The following is a 5,394-nucleotide window of genomic DNA, read 5'->3' as shown; positions in this document are numbered from 1 at the left end:
TGCCCCTTCCTGAAGTGCGGCGGGTGGGGGGGGGCGGGGGCGGATAAATGGCCTCAGGGGGCCGCAGTTTGGGGACGCCTGCTGTAGGTGGAGAGGACGCCTTAGATAACTTAACTACAAGGTTGGAGGAGGAAGAAAAGTGGAGGCAAGAAAACTTCCAAGGAGCTGTGGCTGTGAGAGAGACAATGGAAGAAGGACTAGAGCTTGGGGTGGCAGTAAAGAGCCAGGAATCTGACTGGCTGTGTAAGGGATGGCTCCTGATCGCAGAGGAACAGGCCCATTCCAGAGAAAGTCCTTTATCCGTTAGAACATCCAGGTGACGACAGCATTTGAGGGAAGGAGCAGGGAACAAGAGAGACCACTCAAAGCCGAAAGCCATAACCTTTTTGTTGTTCCAATCTCTTTGTATTTTGTTGTATATGGTAGCCCTTACACTGTATGTCCAACTATTAGTGTTAAAATTTGGCCCCAGTGTGGTCTTTGGTAGCTGCTTTTGTTTTCTCGTAAGATGAAATGTTACAGGCTCACTCTCACACGTTCTGTGCCCTAAGCCTGGAGTCAGCCATTTCTCCAAAGTGCTTTGTTTGCAAAACACATTTCTTTCATATCTATTAATTTTTAGTATATTTGTGTATCTATACATATATACATATATGTATATATGCTTCTACATGTTGGTATTTATATGTAAACAACAATGTTGCTATGTTTATATATATATTATATATATATAACTTCAGAATTATATCAGTATTATTAGGCTGGGTACGGTTGGCTCATACCTGTAATCCCAGCACTTTGGGAGGCCAAGGTGGGGGGATTGTTTGAGCCCAGGAGTTAAAAACCATCCTGGGCAACATAGTGAGACCTTGTCTCTACAAAAAATAAACTAGGTCCTGATTTTAAAAATCGAAACATATAATTTTTCACTCTTATTGCCTTTCAGATAAATGGTAGCATACTGCTTACTATATACTTCTTCCTTCCCTGTCTTTTTTACTTCACTATATATATGTGAGATAAACATAATTTTGTTATACAAATAATTCTGGCTGGGAGCAGTGGCTCATGCCTGTAATCCCAGCACTTTGAGAGGCCAAGCAGGGTGGATTCTGTGAGGTGTCAGGAATTGGAGACCAGCCTGGCCAACATAAGTGAAACCCCATCTCTACTAGAAATATAAAAATTAGCCAGGCCTGGTGGTACGCCTGTAATCCCAGCTATTTGGGAGGCTGAGGCACAAGGATTGCTTGAACCTGGGAAGTAGAGGTTGCAGTGAGCCAAGATCGTGCCACTGCACTCCAGCTTCAGCAAGAGAACAAGACTGTCTTAAAAGAAAAATAAAGAATTCTGACATTATATTCAGTACTTACAAGTATAAACATGGAATTAAGCTTTAGAGTTTCAGAGGAAAAAAATATTGTAGAGAATTGTTTTCTATTCTATTAAAACTCTCAAGGACAGACAGACTGTTCTGTGGGCTTATGCTAGGAAAGTTAAATTTCAGCCCAGCGCAGTGGCTTACACCTGTAATCCCAGCACTTTGGGAGGCCGAGGTGAGTGTATCACTTGAGGTCAGGAGTTCAAGACCAGGCTAGCCAACATAGTGAAATGCAACCATTCTCTACTAAAAAGACAAAAATCTGCTGGGTGTAGGGGTGTATGCCTATAATCCCAGCTACTCCAGAGGTTGAGACAGGAAAAGCAGAATAATTGAACCTGGAAGGCAGAAGTTGCAATGAGCAGAGATCATGCCACTGTCCTCCAGTCTGGGTGACAGTGAGACTCGGTCTCAAAAAAACAAAAGCAAAAAAAAATCAAATTTCTTCTCTTCACACACTTAGTAGGTAAGCTATATCAACAGGAACCAGTATCTCAGTGTTATTTATTTTTATTTGGTTAGCCATACTTTAATAGACTAATTCTTAAGTTTGTCTTCTAAATTGAATAGCTATAAATGTTCTTCGCTTTTTTATTTTGAGATGGAGTCTTGCTCTCTTGCCCAGGCTGGAGTGCAGTGGTGCGATCTTGGTTCACTGCAACCTCCACCTCCTAGGTTCAAGCGATTCTCCTTCAGCCTCCCAAGTAGCTGGGACTACAGGCGTACGCCACCACACCCAACTAATTTTTTGTATTTTTGGTAGAGACGGGGTTTCACCCTGTTAGCCAGGATAGTCTCGATTTCCTGACCTCGTGATGTGCCCACCTTGGCCCTCCAGAGTGCTGGGATTACAGGTGTGAGCCACTGCGCCTGGTCTTTCACTTCTTAATGTAGTGAAGTTCTGGTGTAGTTTTGTTTTTAAAGTAATAATCACCTTTGGCACTTGCCTGAATTTCCAAGATGTGACCGTTTTGAGTATCCTAGTACTTAAAGAGGAAAAATATGTAAATAAAATTCCTTTATGCAAATGCTTTCTGCAACTCTCATTGCCAGCCAAATTCTTGTAAATCATGATAAACAGATGCTACTGAACTAAATGAGTAAGTAAAATTATGGAGATAGATGCTATTTATCTTACTTTTTCAGTGTTGGGGAGGGAGAAAAGGATATTAACTAAATTTTATCTGTCTCCATGATGATTAGGGCAGACACCAAGAACTCTATTAATTGATTTCAGCAAGGCAAGATTTGGGACTCAACTGGAGAGCTGCCCCTGGTAAGGGAAAATTTCTGTTGCAACTTTGCTTGACCAGAGAACTGCGTTTGGAAACAGTTTAGTATCAAGCTTGCTAGGTCTCTGTCCATTATTAAGCTTTTTGTTGCTTTTCCCCCACTAACTTTTAAAAAAAACTGTAGTAAAATTCCCATAACATAAAATTTACCGCTTTAACCATTTCAAAGTATACGATTAGGTGGCTTCCAGCACGTTCGCAATGTTGTGCAACCATCATCACTATGTCATGCTAAAACATTTTCATCACTCCCCAAAGAAACCTCATACTCATTAAAAAGTCACTCTCCTTTTTTCCCCATACTCCCACCCATGAGCACCTATTGCTTTCTGTCTCTGGATTTGCCTATATTCGGGACAATTTGGAAACATACAATATGTTGCTTTTTGTATATTTAGCTTTTTAGGTTTTTTTTTTTTTTTTTGAGATAGAGTCTTGCTCTTTTGCCAGGCTGGAGTGCAGTGGTGTAATTTCAGTTCACTGCAACCTCTACCTCCCAGGCCCAAGTGACCCTCTTGCCTCAGCCTCCCAAGCAGCTGGGACCATAGGCACATTCCACCTAGCCTAGCCATTTCCTGTATTTTTAGAGACAGGGTTTCACCATATTGACCAGGATGGTCTTGATCTCTTGATCTCATGATCTCATGATCCGCTCCCAAAGTGCTGAGACTACAAGTGTGAGCCACCACACCCAGCCTGGCTTTTTGGTTTTTCTAAATAGACGTGGTCTTACCGTGTCACCCAGGCTGGAGTGCAGCGGTGTGTGATCATAGCTCACTGCGGCCTGGAACTCCTGGGTTCAAGCAATCCTGTCACTTCAGCCTCTGAAGCAGCTGGAAATTATAGGCATGAGCCACCATACCCAGCTGGCTTCTTTCACCTAGCCTAATGTTTTCAAGATTTATTCATGTTAGGCCGGTTTTGGTGGCTCACACCTGTAATCCTAGCACTTTGGGTGGATCACTTGAGGTCAGGAGTTTGAGATCATCCTGGTCAACATAATGAAACCGTGTCTCTACTAAAAACATAAAAATTAGCTGGACATGGTGGTGGGTGCCTGTAATCTCAGCTACTTGGGAGACTGAGGCACGAGAATCACTGGAACCTGGGAGGCAGACGTTGCAGTGAGCCAGGACTGCGCCATTGCACTCCAGCCTGGGTGACAAGAGTGAGACTCCGTGTCAAAAAAAAAAAAAAAAAAAAAAAATTCATCTGTGTTGTATCTATCATTATTTCATTCTTCTTTATGCTCAAATATTCCATTGTATGGATGTACCATGATTTATCCATATGTCAGTTGGTGGACATTTTTGTTGTTTTCACCATTTGGCTAGTATGAATAGTGCTACTATGAACATTTCACTTACACATCTTAGTTTGAACACCTAATTTCACTTCTTTTTGGTATATACCTAGGAGTGGAATCACTGGATCATATGGTAATTGTATATGTAGTTTTCTGAGGAGCTATCAAACTTTTTCTTAGTGGCTGCATCATTTCACATTTCCACTAGTAATGTGTGAGGGCTCCAATTTCTCCATGTCCTTGCCAACACTTGTTATTTTCTGATTTGTATGTTTGTTCTGTAGGCATCCTAGTAGGCATGAAATGGTAACTCATTGTGATTTTGGCTTACATTCCTTAATGACAGATAATGTAGAGCATACTTTTATGTGCTTATTGGCCATTAGATTATTTTTGGAAAAACATCTACTTTAGCCCTTTGCTTATTTTTATTTTTATTTATTTATTTAAGAGACAGGGTCTTGCTCTGTCACCCAGGCTGGAGTACAGTGGCATGAGCATTGCCTCAACCTCTTGAGCTCAAGCAGTCCTCACACTTGGCCTCCCAAAGCACTAGGATTACAGGTGTAAGCCACTGTGTTCAGACTCTGCCCATTTTTAAATTGGTTTCTTTTTGTTTGGAGTTTTAAGAGTTCTTTATATATTCTGGATACTAGATCCTTATCAGATATGTGATCTGCAATTATTTGCTCCCATTCCTCTGTGTTTTCCACTTTTCATTTTATTTATTTATTTTTTTGAGATGAAGTCTTGCTCTGTCACCCAGACTGGAGTGCAGTGGTGCGATCTTGGCTCACTGCAACCTCCACCTCCCGGGTTCAAGCGATTCCCCTGCCTCAGCCTCCTGAGTAGCTGGGACGACAGGTGCGTACCACCATGCCCAGCTAACTTTTAAAATTTTTTTAGTAGAGATGGGGTTTCACCATGGCCAGGATAGTCTCAGTCTCTTGACCTCATGATCCACCCGCCTCGGCCTCCCAAAGTGCTGGGATTATAGGTGTGAGCCACCACACCTGGCCTTCCACTTTTATTTTTAACAGCTTTATGGAGATACAATTCCCATAGCATGCAAACATTTGAAATGCTCCCTTAAAGTATACAATCAGTGTTTTTTAGCATATCCACAGATAGGTGTAACCATCACTACAGTCAACTTTAGAATATTTTTAGCACCTCAGGAAGAACCCTGTATCCTTTTGTTATTATCCCTATCTCTCTTCCCTGTTTCCTCAAGGTCTAAGCAACCATGAACCTGTTAACACTTTCTGTCTGTATGGATTCCCCTATTTTGGGCTTTCATATGAATAGAATCATAAAGTATGTGGACTTTTGTGACTTCTTTCATGTGGCGCAGTGTTTTCAATGTTCATCCATGTTATAGCATGTACGTACTTCATTTCTTTTTATGCCGAATA

The sequence above is a fragment of the Saimiri boliviensis genome, chromosome 5, assembly GCF_048565385.1.
Source record: "Saimiri boliviensis isolate mSaiBol1 chromosome 5, mSaiBol1.pri, whole genome shotgun sequence".
In the NCBI taxonomy this organism is placed as follows: domain Eukaryota; kingdom Metazoa; phylum Chordata; class Mammalia; order Primates; family Cebidae; genus Saimiri; species Saimiri boliviensis.
Note: the sequence above shows the minus strand (reverse complement) of the source record.